Below are 27,990 nucleotides of genomic sequence, written 5' to 3'. Positions count from 1 at the left end.
CCCCTACTCTCCTAAGGTCTCGTTGTCGCCCTGCATCACACAGCCCCTGCTGAGGGAAAACTTTCCCCCTCCCCCGCCGCTGAGGGTGGGATCTGCCGGCGAGAGGAGGCGGCGTCGCAGCTGTCCAAGCAGGGCCAGAGAGGCGCTGGGTACAAGAGAAGCAGCCTGGTGCTTGTGCCCCTGGAAGCCACCAACTTCACCACCATCGACTTGGAGGGCCAGGAGAAGGCAAAGGCGGCAGGCCTTGGCCCAGCGGACCGAACTCTCCCCGGATAGCAGGCCGAGCTTCTGGCAGGACCCGCTGCCCTAGTCCTCTCGGCAACCGGACCCCCAGGCTTAATTCCAATCTCTTGGGCCCCGAGACCACAGAACAGTGGCTGCTCCCTCTTGGGGCCGCGGTCGCAGCTGCATCCTCGTGCTCCTCTTCCTCTGGCGCTGCTGCCTACACACAGAGCCCCGGCGCACTTACCGCCGTGGCGCCTGGATCGCCGTTTCTTAGCAACCGCGCGCATGCGCCCCACCCCCGCCAGGGACCACTGATGCCGCCGTCTGATCTCGGACCAGTTGGTTCGCGACCTAGAAAAAGTGAACAAAACCCCACTTCCTAAGTAGGACCTAATGTCAAAGTTTAAAAAAAAAAAAAAAAGAATGCTGACGAAAGGTCAGAGATACTCTGAAATGGAGAGGGTTGGATACTTAGGATGAGACCCACTACCGGATTGGCATCTGAGCTGTGGAAAATGTATATTGATTTGTTTTCCTGCAGTCATTTCTCGTATTTCTACCACAGTGATCTTTATAAAACTCCCATCTTTCACTTGCTTGAATGGTTTGGGGAAATACAGCCAAATTTGTATTGCTGTTCTTTTTCTTGGGATAGATGTTTAACCTCTCTCAATCTGCTTCTTCAGCTGTAAAATGGTACCTATTGAATACTTAGAAGGATACAGAGAGAAAGTATGTAAAGCACTCAACAAATATAACCTACTGTGATACTGAATAAGCACTCAATAAAAAGGTGCAATTTGTCAATGGTTCGTCATTATGTACAATACAAGACAAAATACATACTCTCTAGTTGAACATTCAAGCTTAACAAAGTCCTCCAAAAAGAGTCTGATTTCATTCTAATGCCAGCCCTTAGTCACCAAGCTGTAAACCAGTTTTACACTTTCTCAGGCTGAAATGAATGTATAAAATGCCTGCGTACATTTTCTGTGTTCATATGGAAATCTATGTGGACTTGTGAACTGGTGAACATCCAGTGATCTGTCCCAAACCACACATTAGTGTAAAAATACTGATAAATAAGCACTGACAGGTAAACAGTCGCTATATATAAAACATTTTTGTGTCATTTTCTGCGGGCTATTGTTCTTATTAAAATATGGCTTAACTATTCTGTAACGTGTAGTTATGACCAAAACATGTGATTAATTCTGAAATAATACAATGTATAAACAATATGTGAATATTTACAGAATGTACTTTGCTGAATGACAATGTAATGAAAGATTTAAACCTTTTAGAAACTATAATATAACCTATGCAATGCTGTGACACCTCTGCAAAGCCCTTAAAATGTTAATAAAAGGTAAATTTCAAATGGACTATAAATTTCAAATGAAACTTTATGGTAAGCAGATAGCCAGGAAATACTAACGAAACATTGTGAGTATTTTCACTGAGGTTTGTATTGCTTTGGTCATACAATACATCCACAACAACTATATTGGTAAAGCAGTAATTCTTATCAATAAACAGACCTGTTTAGACAAGTATGTAAAGAAAGAAGGCTGATTTATCGATTAAACATAAAAAGCATGTGAAGACAGGTGACCTTCAAGGTGCTGCAAATTTAAGGTGAGATTCTGATAAAAAACTTCATTTAAGATTGGAGGTAGATGTTTTCTTAATTAATTGACTTATTATAAAAGAATAATAAAACATCTCCAGAATTCTATCACACATATTTCTGAATGATTGTACCTTAAGATGAGGTCCTATTATAACTTTGATGACATGTCTTTACATTCCAAGATTAAATATGCTAGAGACTGGGAGTTTGTAATACCTGAAAACATTTATACAACTTTGAAATTTAGAGAAAGGGTAAAGACCAATTATATCCATTAATGAAACACTCTACAAAGCTAAGAGATAATAGTCATCCTTGCCTTTTATTCACCTTTAAATTTACAAATCAATAACATTTTTTTCATGGACAAACCCTGTGTTGACACAGTACACGTACTTAGTTGGCTAAGAAGAAATTCTTCATGAACATATAAATTCATGCTAGGTGTAATATTGTTCTGTATGTCGACATATGAATGGGAGATTATCAAAACAGATAATTTCATGCAAAGGAAAAAAGTCTGTGATAGTGAAAGAAAACAATGTAGACAATGAAAAGTAGAAAAGCTTGTTAATTACTTTGCTATTGCTGTGATAAATCACCATAACCAATAAAATATATGGGGCAAGGAAGTTTACTTTGGGCATTCAGTTCCAGGGACTTAGAATCTCTGATTGTGAGGAAGCATGACAACAAGCTGCAGGCATGGCCCTTGGAGGAGCAAGCTGTGGTTCACATTTTGAACTACAATCATTAAGCAGAGAAAGAGAAAAAGTAAGTATCATATGAAGACTTTAAGTTCTCAATGCTTGCCTCCAGTGACATACTTCCTCCGTAGAGACTACACCTCTTAAATTTCCCCGAACAGCATCACAATACATGAACACACAGGAATACTCTCACTCAAACCACCATAGATATTTTGACTTAAATATATTCTGTCTATATTATGATCAGAACAGAATGATTGTGTAATAGTGATGAATACAGACAAGCCAGATTTGAAACAGATTGTGCAATATCTGTGTGCCATATTAAAGATTTTAGAAAAATTTTCCATCTGAGGGACAATTATAGTTTAAAAAAATCATGCTTCTTATTTAAAAATAATAAAACGCAACAACAAAAGAGAATTGATTCAAGAAAGACTACTGCTGTGGAAGATTACAGTAAAGAAGAAATATGGACTCATTTCTGAAATGGGCAAATGAGGATATATAACCAAGAAGCAAGATGGGGTTGAGTGGATGGAATGTGTCTAAGAGAAAAACATCAAGACGATGTAGATTCTTTTTATAGCTACTCAACAGTACTTTTGAGGAAGACTAGAATAATAAGATATCAAAGGTATAATTTTATCAGATAGTCAGGGTCCTCTAGTTATGTGCATGATTTCATTCTGAACTGTGAGTTGAAAGGTCTCCAAAATTGGAATAGTTCCTGGTGCTCTTAACCACTGGGCCATCTTTCCAGCCCAAATCCCAACCCTGTGTAATAGTTTATCATTTCTGTTGATTGTTTTCATTATAGTTCTGCAGAGGAAGCTCACTCTGACCTTCAGATACAAGTTTATGTATTTAGTTTCCTTTCTCAGTGTCACTTTGTAATCCTCTTACATTTTTCTTGGAATTCCTACCCCAAGAAGTTTTCCTTAGCTATCATTCCAAACCTGAAACATTTATTGGTTACCTTTCAAAACCACCACCAAATTTCATTCTCTAGCTTAAAAAAAAAAAAACTGAAAGTAGAAGAAATTTTCTAACCTACAATTCTTATATGCTCCCATGTTACACTTCTATTTTTCCAGCTTCCTGTAGTCTGTTTATATAGCTAAATCTCACATCTGAGTTCCTGATCACTATCTCACCAAGCCCTTCAGAATTCTTACCTTATTCATTTCCCTTTCTGTAGTGATGTGATACTTTGAAAATATCTCTTATACTATTTGAGACTGGAACTTTTGAAGGACCTCACAGCCAAAGTTAATAATACTCCTTAAAGTTACTTAAGAATGCTGGTCTACTGTCTACTTAAACTGTTTAGCCTGACTTTAAGTGGACAACGTAACAGCCAACCTTATTTGCCTTGGATTTCCCATGTAATCTATATTTACATCCTAAGATAATTCATAACTGCAATCTTCTATACTCTTCCATACCCCTGGCCCAGAGTAATGTATGTATATCATTTGCTAAAAGCAGCAAATACAGAAGTTGAAAACAAATTTCTAAATCTATCATAAAGGTTGAAAGCAAGCAACCATTTATGAATATTAGTTGATTAAAAATGATATTTGTTGTCTGGGTTAGTGAGGATCAGTCATATCCATTGATTCAATCACTTGTAAAACTCTGTTAAAGATTTCTATAATATAGCCCATTCTTTTTTTTATTTATTTTTTATTTTTTTTTAATATAGCCCATTCTTTACCCATGCTGTTCAATAAAGACAGAGTGAAGGCCTTTGCTAGGGACAGACATCACTCACACAGAGAGACGCATACAGCTCATACAACAGACACAGAGATATTCTGTGTAAACAGACACAATAAGATAGAGACATGGGATAAACAGTTTCACAACATAGCCTTTTGGCGGGCACAGATTCAAAGTCATTCAACAGACAGACAGTGGACAGAAAACACAAGGAGCAGAAAGTAGAGAATTCAAATCTGGACTTGCCATTGGTTAAATGACTCCAAGAGAACATGCATTATTGATGACCCAGAGTTAATCATTAAAGTGTATAATCAGTGCACCATTTCTCCCCAATAGTTTACACCTCTCCCTCTTATCCCAATTGTTCTCCTAGCTTATAAACACACTCAATGAAAATATATTCTCGAAAAAAAAAAAAAAAACATTCATGTTTATCCTAAAGATCCCTCTAGTCTCCTAGAAGTGTTTTCTGTTATCCTATCAACCTTTCTCCTTATCTAGAGATCAGAAATGTGGTTCTACATTCACTGTTTATAATCCTTCTCTTGCCAGTCACCTTTCATATGTAAGAATTTCACTTCCTTCTCTCTACTAAAATGCCTGTTTTAGAAACACCAATTACTAATTTATTTCTGTAATGGGCACTTCTCATATGCTTTCTTTTTGAATCTTACTGCCGAGTACCATGGTATTGGTCATTTTGGTGTGACTGGATTCTTTATTCACTTGACTTCCAGACATGCATTCTCCTTTTACTTCTCTCATCCTTTTACTTTTTCATTTGTATAGGTTTCATAGACTCCTATCCACTCCCCCAATAGTTTTGCCTTTGACCTATTTTTCTTTGTCTGCAATTCGAACTTTGTTGTTCTTGTTTCCAGACAAGATTTTATATACACACCTGGCTGTCTTTGAACCTGCTTCCCCCTGTCTTTCCCTGCCAAAAGCTTGGATGACCAGTAGGCACTAGCATGCCTGGCATAGTCTCTGAACTTTATTACCTGTATGTGGATGAGTTTCAGATCAACAAGGTTGGCTCAGACATTCTTCTGAGATCTACTTCAAAATAGTTCTATATAGATCCATCTACCTGTTAGAGATCCTCACCTTTCTGTATGCAGCCATTTGAATTCAAAGAGATCACATTCAACATGAGTTTTTTTTTTTTTTATCTCTTTATACAAACATGCTCTTTTTCTTCCTCATGGTAAGTTCCCAAAACAATTCTGCAAAAGGAAACTCAAGTATCATTACATAATTACTTCACTTTTACAAAGAAGCAATAAGATTATGGCCATTTCAGCTCAGTATACAAATGGGTTTTCTAGTAAAGGGAACAGGAACTCTCTCTGACATGAACTCAGTGTCTGGCTCTATGATCACCTCCCCTTGAGGGGGGGAACAGCCTTACCAGGCCACAGAGGAAGACAATGCAGACAGTCCTGATGAGACCTGATAGGGTAGGGTCAGATGGAAGGGGAGGAGGACCTCCCCTATCAGTGGACTTGGAGAAGGGCATGAGAGAAAATGAGGGAGGGAGGATACAATTGGAAGGGAACGAGAGAGGGGGCTACAGCTGGGATACAAAGTGAATAAACTGTAATTAGTAGAAAAAATAAAATTAAAAAAAAGAATGAGAGAAAAGAAAAAAGATTATGGCTATTTTATATAAATAAAGCCAACATGTCTATACTTTTGCCTAAAAAGTAGACTGAAAATATGTCCAAGCATCATGAATTCAGCTTCAGACTAGGATATGTAGTGAGTTCAGTTCCATTCTGAACAATATAGCAAGACCCTGTCTCAAATCATGAAAAAGAGTAAGGCCTATGCTTGTCTGAATACTTTGAGAGATTAAGAGTACACAAGGTAGAAAAAAAGGACAAAATTCTCCTTCATAACATTTTAAAGGGATAGTGTTTCTAACTATAGGGGCAGTCTAAGTAGGTGAAAACTAAGACAAGTCACAGCGACAGGAAAAAAAATGATAAGAAACCATACAGTTCATGTTGATCTTTCTCTGTTTCTTCAAATTTTTTAATAAAATTTAGAATCTGTGCAAGAATTATTGCAAATAGATTACTTAAAATAAAATGTAGATAACATGTATAGATGAAAGAATGCAAATACCATGAAATGTTAAAGGTTAAAATTTATTATTTCAATATCTCTAATCTCTTAATCATATCCCAGAGTTCATGAACATTGTGGTCATGCTCATGCATTTTTCATATTCATATTTGAGTATAATATTTTGTCAGCTTTGTCTTCCATCAGTGATATTCTTTCATCTCTTTGTTCTATTCTACTGTTAAACTTATTACTGTGGTTTTTATTTGCTTCATCAAGGTTTTTAATTCTAATATTTCTATATTTTTTAATTTACTACCTCAATTTTTATGCTAGTGCATAGCTCATCCTTATTATTTTTCTTTTAATTTTCTTTTTTATTTTATTTATTCATTTTACATCCTGATTGTAGGTCCCCTTTCCCCCTCTCCTCCTGTTCTCATCCTCCTTCCTGCTTACCCTTATTCCCCCTCCTCTATTTCTCAGATAAGGGAAGCTTCCCTGATAAAATCTCAAACGAGAACATCAAGTCACATCAGGATTTAGCACATCTTCTTCCCATGTAGCCCGGTGAGGCAGCCCCACCAGGAGGAAGTGATTAAAAATAAATCAATAGAGTCCATGTCAGAGACAGTCTCCTCTCCCCTTTCTAGGGAACCCACAAGTTGGCCAAGCTACCCGTCATCTACATATATATAAGAGGCCTAGGTTTAGTCCATGCATGGTCATTGGTTGGTGCTTGTAAGACACCCTGGGCCCAGGTTAGTTGGCTCTGTTAGTCTTTTTGTGGAGCTCTGTCCCCTCTAGGTCATTCTATTCTCCTCCATCCAATGTTTGGCTGTGAGTTTCAGTAACTGTTTTGATCTTCTGTTGTCTGGAGCCTCTCAGAGGATAGTAATGCTAGTCTTTTGCCTTCAAGTATAGCAAAGTATAATTAATAGTGTCAGGAGTTGGCTCTCTCCCATGGGGTGGGTCTCAGATTGGACCAGACATTGGTACTCTCAATCTCTGTTCTATCTTTATTTCTGTACTTCTCGTAGGCAGGGTAAATTTTGGGTCAAAGTTTTTGTGGGTGGGTTGGTGTTTCTCTCCCTCCCCTAGCGGTCTTGTCTAGTGAGAGGGTGGCCTCTTCAGTCTCAATGATCCCTGCTGCTAGGAGTCTCCCTTAGAGTCACCCCCATACCCTTCCAGGACCCTAAACTGTCATAGGTCTCCAGCTTGTCTCAGAGATGTCCCCACCCATGGTTTCTCTTCTCTCTTCAAGTCCTCTATCCTCCCACACCTTATTTACTTTTTCTCTCTTGTGATCATAAAACTGAAAATCACAAAGCTTTGTTTAATGTGCTATGAAGTTTAAAATCAGCTAGGATGTAGAAATAATAAATGAGATGATTGAAGGAGGCAGGGAAAGGAGAAGACTAGAATATATACACAATTAAATAAACAAAAGCAATAATAAGAGAAAGAATGGAGAAGAATGTTGGAGAGAGGAGGGGGAAACAGTGAGACAACAGGGAGGAATGACATAATGAAAAAAGGGTGTGCAAATAGTGCAAAATGGCTAAAATACTATCAGGTAAATGTAACAAAAATTTTGCCCAATAATGAAAAACTGTATACCAAAATATATGAAATGACTAATAAGTAAAAAATATTCTTAAAAGAAAAACTTTAAAAAGTCAAAGAATGTTCTATTAGCTTGAGATATTGGAGGAGCAGCAAAGTGGATCCAGGAGTAGAACCAGAGCCACAGCTGCTGGTTAAGTCTGATTAAGATGACAACCTCCCCAAAGCACCAAGACTTCTTGGCAGAGCCCATGGAGGAAAAGCGAGTGGGGAACCTGGCCAGGATTGGTGAAATCCTGGGCAAGAAGCTGGAGGAAAAGATCTTCGACGTGGTTTATGTGTCCTTTGACTAATCTGCATTTGTTGCTCTTGCTCTGCACAACAGCCTCTCTGAAACTTTCCTCATGTGAAAAGTGTGTCATGCCAAACTGAGGCTTCCTCTCTGGGCCTTTGCTCACCTAAGGGCTGTGACACAACAAGTTGAGGCTTCTTTGCCTGTGGATGTTTCCTGACTTCAGGCCTCTGACATACTTACTTTTTATCAATAGGTTCTTCTTCAAGACAGTTGCCGAGCTGCTGCTCTCTAAGTCATATAATGTGACAAAATGCTGCACCTCACCAGTGGTGACCTGTCCCCTGGAGGAATCATTGTTTCATCAAAACCCACAGCTGAATTCAAGGTTTAAGAGGATTTGTGGGCTTATCCTGAGGTTAGGACTTCCCATCCTTTTTGCTGGCTTATCTCTTGGATGTGACTGCTGTTTCCCCTCCCTATGCCAGTGAACTGTTCAGCTAAGTCTGTTTTCAGCTTCTCTGTATCACTCATCTTTTTCTCTTACTTATTTGAAATACTCCACTTTTTCCATGGAGTTCTGAAGATCTTTTTCTATTTCTCTCTTTTGTATGTATACATTTTTCTTGGTTGGTTTGTTCTTCACCAGCTCACACAGAGGCAGCCATCTTACCCAGAAATTTAGAAGTTCAAGAACTCTGAGATGTAAGACTATTCTGCCAATGACTTTATTATGATTTCCTTATTCTTACTAAGTGAACAATAAACTCACTGTATACTAGGCTGGCATCTTATTCATTATTGCATTCCAACATTTTTGGATGCCTTGAATTTAGTAGATATTATGCAGTAACTTGTTAACATGAGTCAAATTAGCCTGACCTATTCTGTAATCCTCAGAATATACATATTAAATCCCATTGTAAATTGTACATCCTATAAAGGGGGCTACAGCTGGGATACAAAGTGAATTAACTGTAATTAATATAAAATTAAAAATTTAAATAAAAAAAGAGTGCATGGGATTTACCTTTTTCTTTCTTCCTTCCTTTCCTTCTTTCTTTTTGTTTTTGTTTGTTTGTTTGTTTTGTTTTTGTTTTTCAAGGCAGATTTTCTCTGTTTTAGCCCTGGCTGTCCTGGAACTTACTCTGTAGACCAGGCTGACCTCAAACTCACAGAGATCCTTCTGTTTCTGCATCCCAAGTCCTGGGATTAAAGGCTTGCTCCATTGCAACCAGGAAATCAAAAGCTTACAAATTTGGGGGAGGGTTGCTGTTGTGGTTGTTTTGAGACAGGGTTTCTCTGTGTAGACTTGACTGTCCTGGACTTGCTTTGCAGACTAGGCTGGCCTCGAACTCACAGTGATCCACCTGCCTCTGCTTCCCTGAATGCTGGGATTAAAGGTGTGTGGCACTACGTCTGCACTTTTTCTTAAATAATGCCATTAAACACAGGATACTTTTTCTAAGCCCCATCTTCATGAAAAGGGATAAGCCCTTAGTTAATCTGACCCCTATTTCTAGTATTTCCTAGACTGTAAGAACTTATTTCTTGGCATTTTTTCCTTTGGGACAATTTAAAAATGAATTTTCATCCCTACTAAAATATTATTTCATAGTAGGGGAAGGCAGTACAGACACAAGTAACAGAGAAACCATTTGAAGATGTTAATTTGATGACAATTATCCACAAAATAGATACTCAAACACATTAACATGAGTTAGCAATATATAGCCATTATTCACAATTAGAAGCTATTTAAATCATTCATTTATTCTAACAAGGATAAAAACAGACCTAAATCATAAACGGGAATACATTTGAGAATGATAAGATTTTTAAACCAAATATCTTTATTATATTAATTTGCATAGACATTTAACTGGAATGTCATCCTGATATTTTATTATAACCCAGATGGTTTATAAAATTACTGTCTTGTGATACTGGATATTTTTTAATTAAATTTTTATTTTTTATATTAATTACAGTCTATTCCCTTTGTATCCCAGCTGTAGCCCCCTCCTTCCTCCTCTCCCAATCCCACCCTCCCTTCCTCCTCTCCTCCTATGCCCCTCTCCAAATCCATGGTTAGGGGAAGTCCTCCTCCCCTTCCATCTCACCCTAGTTTATCTGGTCTCATCTGAACTGGCTGTATTGTCCTCCTCTGTGGCTTGGCGAATGATAGGATTTATGAAGGGAAATTATAGTATTTATAATTTTATGCAACTTGAAAGATCTAATTTATAATAAATTCAATTCACTTTTATTGATAAGAATAGAACTAACAGTAATTGACTGCCTACTATGTGTTATATACCACAAAAACTGTGTCAAAATCAATTATACTCTGGCAAATTATTATCAGTTACTTTTATAGATTATGGAGCTGAGCTCTAGAGTGATAAAATTATTTTCCCTACATTCTAATCATAAAATACAAATGTGAATGTTTTGGCTCAATTTTATTTGATGGAACAAAGATTTCTAGAGTCTTTCATAGTTTCTGATCCAATATGTACAGAAGAGAGTCGAGAGTTTGTATTTTACTAGTGTTAGATTATGCTGACATTGCTGTTCTGGCACTCATACTGCCTTTGCTTCCAAGAAACTAAGTTTGAAAAATCTTAGACCACTTCATGCTATGCATTCTAAACATGGGAACAGGCTCATTGTTATGCCACAGATGAATTATAGCTGCTCAGCCACCTAAGAATGGTAGGCTGAACCTACATAAACTGACCATTTTTGTTCATAATAACCTTGTTATTTACTTCCGTTGTATATTATATAAATGTTATTTCATTTGAGTTCTTATTTACTAACAACACTGATCTAGTTCATCTGGCCATTTGATGTCTGAATCTTTACCACAAAAACTATCTAATGGATATTTACATGGTTTCTGCCTCCAGAGATGGGGAGCTCATTTACCTGTGAAGAATTCGGTTTTATTTTTTGACTGCTTTAACCTGAATATTAGAAAACTCTTCCTTTGGAGTTGGAAGGATGAAGCATAGAAGAGAAAATACCTAAATTATAGCTTGTCAGTGCAAACTGCAGAAAGTTTACGTGATTTTTTTTTTAGCATGTCCATCATTTACTTCAGGAATGTTATTTTTAGTGCGTAAAAAATTATCCCTGAAATTTAACAACTGGAAACAGCTCACTTCAGTTATACCACAATTTATGTAGACCAGAAATTTAGATTCAGCTTAGTTCTTCTGTTTTTGTAACTCTTTCAGGCGGAGACAATTGCATGTCTTTTTTAATTGGTTGGTATATACACATTTTGAGGCTCAACTTTTGCAAAAATCTGCCTTCAAGTCCATATTATTAGCATGACTCAAGTGCTTGTGGATTGTTTGCCTGGATTACCTCAATTCCTTACTGTCACTAAGCAAAGGCTGCCCTATGTTCTTTGCCAAATAAATGCAAACTTAAATGAATTTCATTTAAGGTGGAGAGCTAGAAAGTGATCAGAGAGATTCTTTCATGATTTCCTGTGACTTTTACCACATTTGTAGAAACAAGTCATTAAGTCTAATCCACATTCAACTGGATGTGATTATACAAAAATTTAATACTAGCAAGCAGGTTAGTCTAGCTATTCACGTAGATCCTTTAAAACTTCTTGAAGTTATGCCTCATGTATACTCAGAGGTAGGCCTTCAGTGCCAGTATTAAAGTGTACAAAGACTAAGCTACATGTGATAGCCTAAGATGACATGTAGCAGACATTTTTAGCTTCTAATGCAGCATCTGTCTTCCTAATTTTTTCGTACTGGCAGATATTTTATTTTATTCAAAGCAGCGATATATCTAGCTGACTGTCCTTGCTCCCTTTCCAGCTAGAGATGGGCATAAGACCAGTTCTGGTCATTAAATGTAAGAAATTTTGATAAGCATTTCTGAGAATGCTTTATTTTTCTGTCACAAATGTGACTATTAGGGCTAGAGTTGAAAGAGTCATATTGTAACGTTGTGGGTAAGGTTGCTTCATCTGATGCTGCTATGACTGAGATATTCTAGCAATAATAAAATGAGCAGACTCCTTATTTAAGCAAGTATAGTTGGATTTCTTAGTTGTTGCTGCTGAAAACATGCCTGATAGGTACTGTCTCCAACACAAGCAGACTAGAACTTCCATTTTATTTATTTGTTTATTTATTTATTTATTTATTTATTTATTTATTTATTTATTTATATTTTACATATATATTTAAAGGAATATGTGTCAGTGCAACACTAAGATGCTGTTCATACATGTATGGCATATAAATTAATGTGTTTTATTATGACATTATATGTATATATATATATTTATTGATGCTTGGATCATATTTATTCCTCTAAATTGCCTTATCTTTCTGTCTCCTCTCACTGCTACTTTTTCACTCTCTGTATAGTTCTCCTTGTACTTTCATGTCATATATAAACATACATATAATATTAAACATAGACTGAATTTGTGAGAGAAGACCTGCAAGTATTTTGTCTTTCTTGTTCACAGCCATTATTCTCCTTGTTCCTTTCTCTCTTCAAACTTCTTTCTACCCCTACATAGTTTTTCTTCTACTTTTATATCACACACACACACACACACACACACACATATATAATACTAAAAACCTATTATCTTTCTCATTCTGGCTTGTTTCACTTAACATTGATGATCTATATTCTGGCAAATGACAATTTTATTCTTACTTATGGATGAATAAAACTCCAATGTGTATATACCACATTTTCCAGTCTATTATATTATTGAACATATGGGCTGATTCTATACACATGTATAAGCAAGCGTCTTAGTGGTATACTGACATAGATTCCTTCAAATATATATCCAGGAGTGTTATGATTGGACAAGAAAGTATTTCTATTTTTAGTTTTCTGATGCATCTGTATATTGATTTCCACTGTGACTATATCATATAGGATCTATTTTGAATAGCCATGATTGACTGTTCACACTCTGATAAATATGCAAAGGCTAAATGAAGTAAGGTTATGTCCTGTAATCTGAGATTTTTGGGAGGCTGAAGAATGAGGACTATGGCTTTGAGAAGGCCAGCTTGTCTTAACAAAAAGCAAAAAATTAAGAAACAGAATGCTAGGCTGCGGGCAGGTTGCATGCTGAAAATGACTGCAGTCCGTAACTCTGGCAGTCCTGAAAGCTACCATTCTCCAACAGGGCCCTCCTATGCCAGCCTTGAGATGTGTTTCTTGTTAAGAGACAGGTTCAAATTCCAGATGTGGTGGTGGCTGTGCCTGTTGCTGGCAGAGGTCTAACAGACACTGTGGTTACCTATTGCAGATAAATAAATCCAGGAGATGAAGTCAAACCTGAACAATATTGACTTCTAGATATCAGCTGAAGAAGAGAACCATCTGTGGCACAATGCGATGGCTAACACACACACACACACACACACTCAGCCACTGCTGTCTGAAAGCTGCAGGCAGGCATTGATTTATCTTAGTGCCACCTCCTGTTATGTTGGAGACAATACAGACATGGTTATTTTGAGAATTGCATTTGACCTGCTTTTGCCAAGGCTTGCAAGAGTGATTTCAAAGTTTGCTTACCTTGCTAAGGAACACTCTAGATTCCACTGTAGATTTCACATATTTTCAGCCTGCTCAGATGACCATGGTTGGGAAACGCTACTGCTTTGGGATTCAAAATCTCTGTATGGATCTTTAGAACTTGAAGTTTGTCAGCGATGAACTGCATTTCCTGGAAGTGAAGGGCACCACTTACACTCAGGCCTGCTTCTAGTAGCTCATAGAGTTAAGCCAGCAGAAGGTGGAGCAGCTGGACAAGATGATGACCGAAAAAGCAGGATTTGGGAGAGATTTCATCACCATAGGACAGACCTTTACAAGAAAGACACACAGGGGTCTTTTCTCAGATTGATACTCCAACCAAGGACCTTTCATGGAGATAACCTAAAACCCATTCACAGATGTAGCCCATGGCAGTTGAGAGTCCAAGTGGGTTCCATAGTAATGGGAACAGGGACTGTCTCTGACATGAAGTGATTGGCCTGCTCTTTGATCACCTCCCCCTAAAGGAAGCCTTACCAGGCCACAGAGGAAGACAATGCAGCTAGTCCTGGTGAGACCTGATGGACTAGGATCAGAAGGAAGGCAAGGAAGACCTCCTTTATCAGTGGACTTGGGGAGGGGTATGAGTAGAGAAGGGAGAGGAAGGGTGAGTTTGAGAGGGGAAAGAGGGAGGAAGCTACAGGGGGGATACAAAGTAAATAAACTGCAAATAATAAAAATTAAAATTAAAAAACCAAAGACCCATAAATAAACCCACACACCTATGGCCATTTGATTTTTGACAAAGATACCAAAATATACAATGAAAAAAACAAAACAGCATCTTCTTCTTTATTTTTTTTGAAACTTCATTTTTATCTGTTTTTTTTTTATTAGTTACATTTTATTAACTCTGTATCCCAGCTGTATCCTGCCCCCTCATTCCCTCCCAAACCATTCCTCCCTCCCTCATCTCCTCCCTGCCCCTTTCCAAGTCCACTGATTGGGGAGGAGCTCCTCCCCTTTCATCTGACCCTGTTTTATCAGGTATCTTTAGGACTGGCTGCAAAGTCCTTCTCTGTGGCCTAGCAGGACTGTTTCTCCCTTGGGGGGTGGGGAGGTCAAAGAACCTGCCATTGAGTTCCTGTCAGAAATAGTCCCTGTTCCCCTCAGAAACCAATTGGTTACTGACCTACCATGGGCTTCATCCAAGCAGAGGGTCTAGGTTATATCCATATATGGTCCTTGGTGGATTGTCAGTCTCAGAAAAGACCCCTGTGCCCAGATATATTTGGTCCTTGTGGAGCTCCTATCCTTTCCACATCATACAAACTCTCTGTTCTTTCATATGGTTCTCTGCACTCTGCCGAAGGTTTGGTTATGAGTCTTAGTATCTGCTTTGATACACTGCTAGGTAGAGTCTTTCAGGGGCCCTCTGCAGTAGGCTTCTGTCTCAAAACAGCATCTTCAACAAATGGTACTGGTTTAACTGGATATCTCCATGTAGAAGAATTCAAATAGATCCCATATTTATTACCCTGCACAAAATTCAAGTCCAAGTGGATCAAAGATCTCAACATAAAACCAGATATACTAAATCTAATAGAAGAGAGTGTGGGGAATAGCTTTCAACTCATTGGTATAGGAGACAATTTCCTGAACAGAACACCAACAGCTCAGGTACTAAGATCAACAATTAATAAATGAGATCTCATGAAACTGAAAAACTTCTACAAGGCAGAGGACACTATCAATGGGAAAAAAAATCACATCCCACAGACTGGGAGAAAATCTTCACTAACCCTACATCCAACAGGGAGCTATTATCCAAAATATATAAAAACTCAAAAAAAATTAAACATCAACAAACTAAATAACTCAATTAAAAATGAGGTACTGATGTAAACAGAGAATTCTCAACAAAAAAATCTTGAGTGACTGAGAAGCACTTAAAGAAATGTTCAACAATCTTAGTCATCAGGGAAATGCAAATCAAGATGACTCAGATTTCATCTTACACTGGTCAGAATGGCTATACTCAAGTATCAGCACATGCTGACAAGGAACAAGGAGTACACCCCTCAATTGCTGGTGGGCGTGCAAACTTGTATAACCAGTGTGGAAATCAATCTGCAGTTTTCTTAGAAAATTGGGAATAGATATACCTCAAGACCAAGCTATACTACTTCTAGACAAATAGCCAAAAGATGTGCCACCCTACCATAAGGACACCTGCTCCACTGTGTTCATAGCAGCTTTATTCATAATAGGCAGAAACTGGAAACAACATAGATATCCCTCAACTGAAGAATGGATAAAGAAAATGTGGTATATTTACACAATGAAATACTACTCAGCTGTTAAAAACAAATATATCATGCAATTTGCAGACCAATGAATGGGACTAGAAAAGATCACCCCAAGTGAGGTAATCCAGACTCAAAATGACACCCATGATATGCACTTACTTATAAGTGGATATTAGCTATAAAGTACAGGATAACTATGATACAATCCACAGACCCAAAGAAGCCAGGGATTGCCCAAGTGAATATGCTTGAATATCACTCAGAACAGGAAATAAAATAGACATATAAAATTGATGGATGGAGGGAGCTTGGTAAGAGAGGGAGTGTGGCAGGTACTGGTGGTGGGGTCAAGAGTTTGGAGAATGGGGAAAGAGGGATAAAGGGGAAGTTTGGAAGCCAGGATGGAAATTGGGCAAGGGGTGATCTATGGGACAAGAGAGGCTCAAGGGGGTGACCCTAGGTGAATCCAAACAGCAGTGCTTAAGGAACTTGAACTCATCACCTCCTGTAGCCAGGTGGTACTCCCAGTGGAAAGAGGGGGACGTCAACCCACCCATAAGACCTTTGCCCCGAATGTGTCTTCCCTACCAGAAGTGTAGTATGATAAAGAGGGAGCAGTGTTTCAGGAAATGGCCAACCAATGACTAGCCCAACTTGAGATCCAGACCATGGGAGAGAACCAATCTCTGTCACTATTAATGATTCTCTGGTATGATTGCAGACAGGAGTCTAGTGTAACTGTCTTTTGAGAGGCTTCACCCAGCAGCTGATGGAAACAGATGCAGAGACCCACAGTCAAACAATAGGCCTAGCTGGAAGCTCCATCGAAGAATGGAAGGAAGGACAGAAGAAGGTGAAGGGGCCAAGGACACCAGACAAAGACCTATAGAGTCAACTGACCTGGTCTCATGGGGAGTTACAGAGACTGAACCACAAAATCAAAGAGCATGCTTGGATTGGGCCTACACTCTCTACACATATGTAGCAGATATGCAGCATGATCAGCATGTGTGTCCCCAACAATAGGAGTAGGGCTGTCTCTGACTCTGTTCCCTACCACTGGTTTCATTTCCTCTAGCTGGGGTGCCTTGTCAAGCCCCAGCATGAAAGGATGCACTTAGTCCTGCTGTGACTTGATATGTCAGAGTGGGTTGATAACCCTAGAGGGCCTCACCTTCTCTGAGAAGGAGAGGGGAGAATGGGAGAAGGAGGTCATAGAGGATGGGACTGGGAGGAAATGAAGGAGGAAGCTAAGAGGCTAGGATCAGGCTGTAAATGATTAAATAAATAAATGGAAGGGGGCAAAAAAGAAAAAAAAAAAAAAACAGTTTCAACTGGACCTGTCACCTGATCGACCTTATCATGGACCTACTACAAACAGCTTCTGTGCAGTGGTTTGAGCACACACTGGGTGGATCTGTTTGGCTGGAGCATTTCTCACTGAAGATACTATACTAAATACTCTACAGAACATTTCTGAAGGATTGGTGGTGTACCTCGAAGTAATTGAAAGGTGCATTCAGCCAGAGTTACCTTTCATAGCCACAAAGAACATCATCATGATTAGGGATGAGAAAATACTTTCCCAGCAGGCAGCAGCCAAGGTTAAGTAGGAAGAAGCCTCATATAGTGCATTCAGGCTAGTTCAACTCCATTCTCACAGTTGGAAGATTTGTTTGAGATCCTCTTCTTTCATTGGTGGATCATGGTAGCAGGGCCACAGATTCCTAAAAGAGAAGATGCATGCTCTGCTAAAACTCTGTGAAAATGGAATGGAAGTTGAAAGCAGAGTTATGTCTGTGGAACAGAAGAGAATTAAGGAAAAATCATTGAAAGTTTGCTAATTATATTGTTAAGAAATTTAAAATAAAAGAAAGAGAGTAGAACTGTAGAGCAGATATTTTAAGACAAGGTATGGTATCATGTAATTTAAGAAAGAGTTAGTTAAAGAAATCAAAATGGTTTGCAGTACATTTATGTAATTAAGTTCTTGTAACTGGCAAACATAGGACTCTATCATTACAACAGTTCCCCTTTTATTTGACTAAAATAGCTTTCTTTTTAAAATAATGTAATATTTTATTAATTCTTTGGGTGTATCACATGTTTCTTGATCATAGTCACCCTATCTGCTTCCCACAAGTTCTCTCATATCTGTCCCTTCTTCACCCCCTCCCTCCACTTTGTGCTGCTCTTTCTTTTATTTCAGAAGACACTATCTCACAGCTGATGTCCTCCTCCTATGGCCCTTACAATCTTTCAGCTCCATCTTCTCCAATGTTTCCCGAGCCTTAAGTGTAGAGCTTTGTTGTAGATGTATCTGCTGGGGCTGAATACCCTACAGTCAGTTGTTCTCTGCATTTGACCAATTGAGGAATTTTGTGATAATTCCACTCTACTGCAAGAAAGGACCTTCTTTGATAATGTGAGAGTGCCACTTTTCTGTGGATGTAAAGGCATGAATTTAGAATGTGTTTATGAGGTAGGGTGGTTTAAGGAAGTGGCAGCTGTAGGTTCTATGGTTTCCATGGGCTCCATCAGCTACAGGAATACAGTGTATACAAGTATACAGAGCCGAGCATACATTCCTAATATTAAGCAGGTCTTAAGTTCAATTAGGTGGTTATCGGTAACCTCCAGGGTAATGTGCCACTATTGTACCATTCAGAATCTCTTAACACTCTGGTCCTTGTTGTGGTTCAAAGGCTTACAGCTGGTTAGGACTTGTTATTGCTTTTCTACCTTGACAGTGTGCATGGCTTCTTTGGATACTACGAGAGCTAGTCCTCAGGAAGGAGGCTTTCAGGCCAAAGCCAGATCAATTCCTTGAAGCTCTGTGTCTGAACTGTGTGGTATTCTCCTTAAGGATTAGTTCTCCTATTATAGGAAGGAACTATGAAAGCTGTTAAGGGAGAAAAACTATTAATAGTGTTAGCCAGCTGTAAAACCTAAGATCCACAACAATGACCAGAACATCAAGATACACAATAGCAGCGCTTACATATTAGGGATAACCAATAGGCACCTAGTTGGTGTTGAGGCAATGTTCAGTAACTCAATAGGAGGGAAATGTATGCCTGCTACTATAAACCTAAGCAGCTACCTGTGGTTGGTGAGATTCATGAACCCTAAAGGAGAGTCTATGTTTGCCATGTTCCAAACCAGTATAATTGCTCACTGTATTCGAAATCAATACCATTATATTCACAAGTAAGTAGAGCTCTCACCTATCAGAGAAACTTCTCTTCGTAACCATTGGAGACCACTACAGAAATCCACAATGGTGCAAAATGCACAGAACAAGGCTGGCATAGCCAGCCCCAATTGATACATCTAAAATACAACCCCTACACCTAAATGCTCAGAGAATATTCCAGAACACGAGGTAGAAACATTTTAAGAACCACAGGACCAAGATATCTGCCATAAGGTAGTATGTTCACTAGGAGACACGGCGTTATACTCCAGAAATCTTAACAACACAGTCACCTAAATAAAACCTACACAATGATAACACCAGCTGACATGCCAGCATAGGTTAAGAAAATATCAAAAGACCTTACCCATAGAAGAGCTACAGACAATGGATGCTAAGAAAATGGCAATCAATCTCCTTTGAGGACAAGATTCTTAATAGATGTTCCAATCTTTTTGCCTACAGTCTTTTTGCCCACAGATCACTAGGGAATGAATAATGTTAACCACACAGTGGCATCTCCTTAATAGAGAAGATAAAGTATGCGTTTTCCTGCCCAGAAAGCTGAGGCTGAACATTGATAATGACCTGGTGACCTTGGTACTATCTGTGGAGGCAGACTTCACCCACCTTTTGCTATACAATCAAACCTCACCCAAATCTCATACTCTCCCTCTCTAAACCTTTGTCTTTAATAGAACTCATCTTTAGGAGAGATGTCACAGATATTTTATAGCTTGCTGAACTCTATGCTATCAGCCAGAGACGACACTAGATTTAAGACCTTTTAGCATAGAACCTACCCTCACGGTCTCATGTACTTTGTAAAGAGTTTCTATATAGTCCCACTTAAAGATTTATTGTGCACCTGAAATTGGAATGATTGTTGCTTAGAAACCTGAAATGGGAATGACTGTTGCCTGGAAACTTTTCCCCAAATTGTACTGTGTTTTAAATATGCTGACAAGGAACCACCTGGCAAAAAACTCCTTGAAGTCTGATCCAAGTTGACAAAGTCAATCTGAACAAAGTTTTCATTCACAGGTTTGCATCTTTACCTGAACACCTGCAGGCTCCCCTCAGTCATCATCCCTAAACATAATAACATATGGCTAAAGAGACTCAACATTTTTTTATTTATTTGTGTGTGTGTGTGTGTGTGTGTGTGTAAAACAATAATGATTAAAGAAGAAAAGGTCATGACATCAACAGAGAGTGAGGGAAGGCAAGGGAAAAGTTGTAGGGAGGAGAAATGTATGATTAGAAATTATGTAAATACAGTACCCATGTATTAAAGTTTCAAATAATGTAAAGATTAAAACTACAAACCCACTAATAGAAGTTTTGTTGGGGAACTGTAAATAATTTTAATTATTGCTTTTATTTTTGAGATTATAATTATATCATTTCCCCCTTCCTTTTCCTTCCTACAAAACACAATGAAATATGATCATATCCACCTGTATTTTATACCCACACCCAAACTCCCCACCGTCCCCAGCACATCACCTTCCAACTTCATGTCCTCTACTTCTTTATTTTTTTATTAGTCCCTTAACACCAATTAGTGTTGCTGTATGTCCATGTGTGGGTCTATCCATTGTATTATGTGCCAATAGCAACATGCCAAAGATTTTTTTTTTCCTTTCCCTAGCTGCTATAAAATACTCTAGATTTGGGGATGGGGCCTTGTGAACTCCTCCCACATTTATGTTAGAATTTTATCTTCTTAATTTTGTGTAGGTCTTGTATAGAAAACCACAGCTGCTGTGAGTTATTGAATGCATTAGTCATGCCATTTCTGTGAAACAGCATTTCACAGCACTCCACCCCACACTCCGGCTCTTGCATTCTTTCTGCCTCTTCTTTCATGATGTTCTTTAAGACTTATCAGGGCACTGGGGATGTGGGCAGTGTTAGTGTTTAGGCAGCCTGCTTCTGGGTTGCCTAGTAACCTATGATGTCATCATGTGTCCCCTGCCAAGTAGACACAATTGGCATGTGTGGGTCATTTGAAAGAGCAGACAGTGCTCTTAACCACTGAGCCATCTCTCCAGCCCCAATTCTCATTTTAAATGGGTATGGATTTTTAAATTCAAAGTTATAGCTTTATAACATGCTTTATATATGACTCAACCCTGGTTCAAAATAATTTTTATATGCTGCTAAACTTTCAAGGTTATAAAGGTCTATTCAAATTATGCTAATTAAAAATGCATGTCTAACTGCCTATATCTTTATCAATTCCTGAATTAATGAATAAACGCTGTTTTTTCTCCCCTGCCATGAGCTGCCTATGATCCAGATTCACCACTAGGCTTTCTGGCTAATAGATTTACTACAGTAAATTCGAATGTGCTTTCAAAATTGCTTTATACTTTTCTACCTTATTATTGATTTTAAAACTCATAACTCAGGGATTACTAAATAGAAGTTTTTGCCTGGATACCCTTAAACTATACAATATAATTCCAAGGATACTCTGAAATTAAGAACTTTAATTTTAGAGACATTTATTTATTTATGTTAAAACTTGTTCATTGTGCTCTATCTTCACTATCAAAAGGTTAAAATATGCTTGTTCTTGTTTTCTAAAAATGGTAATATTATTAATCTATAATATAGCCTTAGACTTTTATAAGCTATGAGCTTTTTATGTATTAAATCATATAGGAAACATTATGTTCTTACTTTAATGGACTATGTTTATGACTTTAAAGGCTCTAGCTAAACAGGGACAAAACCTAAAGTTTTACAAACACAAGTTAATAGTCACTCATCTCATAGATGATCAAGTCTTCAAACGTGTTAAAAATATATTTACAGTCCTACAGATGCAAACGTGGTCTCACTGTTATCTTAATTAAACAGGTGAGGATGGTCCCTGAGTCACCATTTAGGAGTTGGTAAAAATAATAAGAAAGGAGTCTTCAGGATAGGCTCATTTACAGCACAAAAGTATGCTCCAGACTTTGCTGCTCTGAGGTTATCAACATTTCCACAGTGGGAAAAAAAAAAGTCTGCAATGCCTCACCTTGCCAGGTATAGCCAAAAGACAACTCTGCCAGGTAACTTTTTAAAATGCAGCCAGGACAGACCCTGGCCCTGAAGCTGCCTCAACAAGCCATGACTACCTGCTGGCATACTGGCCTCTGGAAGTCAAAATGCTCCAGTGCAGGCTCTGTGCCCAGCCATGGAGGCTCAACCAGCACAAGAGCCACAGACGCTTCCAGCCTTCCAGCTCCATGGCCTGGCAGAGGACAAATGGCTCCTAAATTCAATGACTTCCACCAGCCTTGTCAAGACCAGATAACACTGCAGGTGTTTTAACCTCACACTTGGGTCCAACGGACATATTGCCAACTTTTGTCTTGGGAAGCTTCAGGTGCTTTCTCAGTCTTCTTATGTAGGAAACCAGGCATTAAGCCTCCTACAGTTGCTGTAGTCAGATCTAGACAGCCTAGTTTGCTACCAGACTTAAAAATCAGGCCTCAGATGTAACCTTTTGCCATCCCTTTAGCTAATGGACAATGAATGTTCATATCAGTTTCACCTATATGTCATGGTAAATAATTAGATACAAGGCCTAAAGGATATAGAAGCTTAAGTTATGAGGATAAGTGTTTGAGGGTCCAGTAAGATGCTTCAAGGTTGGTAAATGCAAGTTATAAAATTTGAAAGGTCTAAGGTGATTTAAGGTATCCTAAATAGGTAAAAAAATGCTTGATATTTCCTCTTGTTGCTATGCTACTGTTATATTGACTGTCCAGAGCTTTTACTTTTATCAATAGAGCTCTGATTTATTAATCTAACTCTAATTAAAAACATTCTATACCACCCACTATCATGATTCCAAGCTCAAAAATTTTAAATCTCCTTTGTTTTGCCTTTTAAGAATAGGCTTAAAAATTGTTTCTCATTGTGCTAGACTTATGTACATACAGTCTCTTCTGGACAGAGAGGAACCTCCCTTCAATAATGTATAATCATAAAATAAATTAAGATCAAGAGAGCTTTTGCCCCTTCTACTTCACGAAAAGTTTCTACCATTTCAGAGCTCACCTTAAAGAAAGTTCATGCTGTTAACACAAATGTGTATGCCTACTGCCTTTCTCCATAATCTCAGTGCAGATTACAATTGTGACACTAACATGTCTAAAGTTTTATTTCCTTTCTAGAACTTAAAAGAGATTCTTGTAAGCGGCAGGAAGTCCACCTGAATCCATCTCTCAGGCCAATTGGTCTCTAGATAATTACTGCACCTATTGTCTATCTCAGAGGGTGGGATTCTTCCCCTTTCTCTGGTCACGGGACTTCCCTTTTCTGGCTACTTGACTGCTACAGCCAATACCAGCTGATTGGTGAGTCTTCACCTCTGGTTGGCACAAACGCTTCCTACCACTTGCCAACCTACATCCAAACCCTTCATCTAGAACCTTCTTCTACCCTGGGTGAGATTGTCCCTCTACCAGCACGGTTTTGCTCCTTCCCTCTCTCACTAAGGGCAACTGGCCAATGCTGATGAGCTGTTGGAACAGATTGTACTAATCTACTGAATTAAACCTTGCTCTTGAGACACCTTGACTGTTCACTGACTCCTACCTGCCCAATGGGAATAGTCCATTTGTCCATTCCTTCAGACTCTCTTCTATGATGTCTTCTGGAGAATTTAATATTTCTACACTTATTGCCCAGTTTGAGGGCCTATAAGCCTACACACCTCTGCAATCAAAGTTCTCCTAAATGACAGATCAAAAACAAAGCCTTTTTAATTATTCTCAGTGATCAGGTAAATGGAGATTTCCTCAGGTAAATGGAGGTGCCCATGTCCAAGTCTCTTCTTTGATCTAAACCTCCCACCTCTGTTCACTCTCCCAAAAGTTTTAAATGTACACCTAAAGAAACTTTCTCTATAACTTACTTAACTTTGTCTTCTGCCTATATATGTGTTGAAGTATCCTGCCAGATCTGGGTGTTTCCTATATCTACAACAACATTAAAGCAGCTACCACAAGTGTTCTAGTCTGACTTCACAGACTACAACAAGCCCGACCTGCACAATTTCCCACAGCCACTGATTTTCTCACAGAGCCTGAACAGCATCAAAACAGCCTGTTCTTCCTGGACATGGACATTTCAGCCTTTTGACCTCTCTACAGCACCTCCAGTATCAGCAGGAAGTAGCCAGAGAGAATCTCTGCCTGTTATTCACTTATGATTAGCAAAAGGCTGGGATGGTGTGCTTCAGGCCCAGGACAAGTAGCTCCAGGTTCTCCCAGCATTCCTCAGTCACTATTTGCTGCCTTGCGTGTCTGGCAAACTTCACCTTCTACCCTAAACTTTCCAGGGAAGGGGCATCCCTTCGTCTTCACTACCAAGTAATCTGGACATTTTGTTTCTATTACTTTTTTATCTCTTTCTCTGGCCCTCTTGTATAGCAACCAATGAACCTATATTTACATACTTTAACTTGCATTACATGAGAAGCAGCCTAAGCTCCCCATTTTTAAATTATAGAACATGAAAGGAATGTTAGTATTTAGGCAGCCTGCTTCTGGGTTGCCTAGTAACCTATGATGTTATCATGTGTCACCTGCCAGGTAGACGCATTTGGCATGCGTGGTTCAGATGCGCAAAAGCTATAAATTGACCCCTGCCTCTTAGCTCTCTTTCTAGTTCTTGTTCTGTCTCCTCCTTTCTCCTCTTTCTCTGTCGGGGAATCCCCTTACCCCCACCATGTCTTTTTTTTCTTTTCCTCTCTCTCTCTCCATCTCAATCCAATAAACCTCTTTCATATCGTATCTGTTGTATGCATCATCATTTTATTCGTGCATTGACATTTGTTGTTATAGTGGTATCCTTTTCAAATAAATTTAACATCTGGTGTGGAAACCTGGGAAAGGGGAGGACTCCCACCCTCTGAGATAGGCAATAGGTACAGTACTTATCTGAAGACCAACTGACCTGAGAGGTGGATTCAGGTGGATTTCCTGCAGCTTACAAGAACTCCTTTTAAGTTTTACAAAGGAGATAAAACTTTAGACATGTTAGCATCACCATTGTAATTTGTGGTGAAATATACATTATGGAAAAAGGCAGTAGTGTTAGGATTGTGCAGCAAAGTTACACGGCGGGTTCAAAAATCACACCACACAACTGGTTTCACTTGGGAGGTTCATTAAGGGAAGAGGGAAGGGTCACAGAAACCATCTCTGGGCAGGATAGGAGGGGGTGGGTGGGTGGTGAGAATTCTCTTATAAGGTGACCCAGAGCATGCGCAGGTAGTTTCAAGTGGTCTGCAGGTGGTCTGTACGTGGCCTCACAGATGCCTGATATCCAGTTTGTGAGGTCCCTTGGGCTGGCAGTAGAAATGCCTGCTTACAGATCCCAATAAGTAGCTGTACACATTTGTGTTCACAGCATAAACATCCTTTAAGGTGAACTCTGAAAAGGCAGAAGCCTTTCGTGGTGTAGAAGGGACAAAAGCTCACTTTTAGAGTTGTCAGGAGCCATGGCACAGCTATCTTAGAATGCTGCTGCTAATTCAGTTTTACCTTTTGCCAAGTTAAATTGTTTTTCTACCATTTGAATGTTTTGACAAAGAAACTGTTCAGAGTGAATGTTTCATGAACTCATGAATTGTATCATAAGGAAGGCTTGTGGTGAGAGATAAAAAGGACATGGCTAATGACCTTTGAACAAATATTTGATTATTTTCTGACTCATGAGATGGGAAAATAATGTTTTTTTTTTGTTTTTTTTTTTTGTTTTTTTTTTCTTATGTAAGAATTTTAGACTACAAAAGGGGTTGAGGGAAAAATAAACTCGACCTCTGTTATTACTGAAGTCCACCTTACATCTATCTCATGTGTCTCTTTCTTTCAATCCTCACTCCCTCCTTCGAAGCTCCCGTTGCCAGTTTGAGAGGGCTCAGTCATAATATGATTACACATATGGAAGGGAGGCTCCCTATCTAGAAGACTGGATGTGTATAAGTCTAGCACAATGAGAAACAAATTTTAAGTCTATACTTAAAAGACAAAACAAAGAAGATTTATAGTCTTGAGCTTGGAACATGAGAGTGGGTGGTATAATGGAATGATTTTTATTAGAGTTAGATTAATAAATCAGAATTTTATTGATAAAGGTCAAAGCTCTGCACAGTCAATATAACAGTAGCATAGCAACAGGAGGAAATATTAAGCATTTTTTACCTATTTAGGATACCTTAAATCACCTTAGATCTTGTAGACTTTAAAACTTGCATTTACCAATGTTGAAGCATCTATTATTTTAAGATTTATTTATTTATTACATATACAATGTTCTGCCTGCATACCAGAAGAGGGCACCAGATCTCATTGTAGATGGTTATGAGCCACATGTGGTTGCTGGAAATTGAACTCAGGACCTTTGGAAGAGCAGCCAGTGCTCTTAACCTCTGAGCCATCTCTCCAGCCGCATCTTTTTTTTTAATTCTTTATTAATTACACTTTATTCACTTTGTATCCCCCTGTAGTTCCCTCCCGCCTCCAGTCCCAATCTCTACCTTCCTCCACCCTCTGCATGCATGCCCCTCCCCAAGTCCACTGATAAGGGAGGTCTTCTTTTCCTTCCTTCTGATCCTAGTCAATTAGGTCTCATCAGGAGTGGCTGCACTGTCTTCTTCTGTGGCCTGGTAATGCTGCTTCCCCCTCAGAGGGAGGTAATTAAAGAGCAGGCCAATCAGTTCATGTCAGAGACAGTCCCTGTTCCTATTACTATGGAACCCACTTGGATACTGAACTGCCATGGGCTACATCTGTGCAGGGGTCTTAGGTTATCTCCATGCATGGTCCTTGGTTGGAGTATCAGTCTCAGGAAAGACCCCTGTGCTCAGATTTTTTGGTTCTGTTGCTTTCCTTGTGGAGTTCCTGTCCTCTCTAGATCTTACTGTTTCCCACTTCTTTCATAAGATTCCTTGCACTCTGCCCAAAGGTTGCCCGTAATTCTCAAAATCTGCATTGATAGTCTGCAAGGCAGAACCTTTCAGAGGTCCTCTGTGTCAGGCTCCTGACTTGTTCCCTCTTTTCTCCTTCTTCTGATGTCCATCCTCTTTGCCTTTCTGGATAGGAATTGAGCATTTTAGCAAGAGTTAACTCTTGATTAGTGTCTTTAGGTGTACAGATTTTAGTAGGTTTATCCTATATTATATGTCTATATGAGTGAGTATATACCATGTGCATCTTTCTGCTTCTGGGATAACTCACTCAGGATGATCTTTTCCAGATCCCACCATTTACCTGCAAATTTCATACTTTCCTTGTTTTTTTATTGCTGAGTAATATTCCATTGTATAGATATACCACAATTTGTGCAACCATTCCTCCACTGAGGGGCTGAAGCATCTTATTAGACCCTCAAACTTAAACTTCTATATCTTACCTTTTACTCTGGCTCTTGTGCTCTCTTGCTTTTTCCTGATTTCTCCCCTTTTCTCTGTAGGGATGTTCCCTCTGTCCCCTACCATCTCTCTCTCTATCCTTTTCCTCTTTATCTCTCCACCTCCATCTAATAAACCTTTCATACCTTATCTGTTATGTGCATCATCATTTCATTGGTGTGTTGGCATCTATTCTGAGAGTGGCATCTTTTTTAAGTAAATGCTAACAGGCAGTGGGGATGTGGGTAGAAGCTCAGTAATGGATTTTGGAACCTCCAGTATTGTG

General features: G+C 38.9%; 1 protein-coding gene and 1 pseudogene across 2 annotated transcripts in view; one reads left to right on the top strand and one right to left on the bottom strand.

Annotated features, from left to right (window-relative positions):
• Zc3h12b (zinc finger CCCH-type containing 12B) overlaps window positions 1-466 on the bottom strand; it is a 231,871-nt gene extending 231,405 nt beyond the window's left edge. For both annotated transcript variants that reach the window (XM_060375016.1, XM_060375017.1), the window contains exon 1: window positions 2-466. The gene's annotated coding sequence lies outside the window, so the exon portion shown is untranslated. The remainder of the gene's footprint in view (window position 1) is intronic.
• A 12,903-nt stretch (window positions 467-13,369) lies between these two features.
• LOC110539429 (adenylosuccinate lyase-like) lies at window positions 13,370-23,531 on the top strand (annotated as a pseudogene).
• Window positions 23,532-27,990: the final 4,459 nt, after the last annotated feature.

This window comes from Meriones unguiculatus, chromosome X, assembly GCF_030254825.1.
Source record: "Meriones unguiculatus strain TT.TT164.6M chromosome X, Bangor_MerUng_6.1, whole genome shotgun sequence".
Classification (NCBI taxonomy): domain Eukaryota; kingdom Metazoa; phylum Chordata; class Mammalia; order Rodentia; family Muridae; genus Meriones; species Meriones unguiculatus.
The sequence above is the reverse complement of the archived record's forward strand: the minus strand, read 5'-3'. Positions and strand labels throughout refer to the sequence as shown.